Raw genomic sequence first — 933 nt, forward strand, 5'->3', positions numbered from 1 at the left:
TAAAAATACTGTATATTGATTAAAACTACTCCTACAAGTATAATATTTCAAAAACTTACTCAAGTTACTGTAATGGAGAATTGTAACTTGTTACTACCCAACTTGTTACTGTTTTTTGGGGCATTATCAGTGTTTATTTTATTGGACAGCTTAAGACTTGAAGGGGGGGGGGGGGGGAGAAAAGAGAGAGAGAGAGAGAAAATGTATATGGGCTCCTGCTCTACTAACTGAGTTATCTGTGCCACATTAGCATTTTTCCCAGGGGCCGCAAAAATCCACAAATCCTGTTCCTTGTAGCTCCATTAAGGGCATTTCCCTCCAACAGATCGAACTGATTGCATGTAAGGACAAGGACTTGTAAAGGAGGGGATTTAAGGATTCTGCACACATAGATTTTACATTATGAAGAGTCTATGTAGGCTAAAGCAAGATGCCAAACAATCTTCGTAAATTGAAATAGAAAAAGAAGAATCCATAACATTATGTATGTGTGCGCGCGCGTACACACACACCCACACACACACACCACACACCCACACCCACACACACACACACCACACCCACACACACACACACACACCACACACCACACCCACACACACACACACACCCACACACACACCACACACACACACACACACACACACACCACCTCATTCAATGCGTTTCCTTTATTTGCATACTAAATGACTATTTACATTGCAGATTCTCACTGAAGGCATCAAAACTATGAATGAACACGTGGAATTATGTACTTAAGTGTGAAATAACTGAAAACATGTCTTATGTTCTAGTTTCTTCAAAGTAGTCACCCTTTGCTCTGATTACTGCTTTGTACACTCTTGGCAGCACTCCATCACTCTCCTTCTTGGTCACACAGCCTGGGGGGGTGTTTGGGGTCATTGTCCTGTTGAAAAATAAATGATGGTCCAA

This window comes from Etheostoma spectabile, chromosome 9 (assembly GCF_008692095.1).
Source record: "Etheostoma spectabile isolate EspeVRDwgs_2016 chromosome 9, UIUC_Espe_1.0, whole genome shotgun sequence".
Lineage (NCBI taxonomy): Eukaryota > Metazoa > Chordata > Actinopteri > Perciformes > Percidae > Etheostoma > Etheostoma spectabile.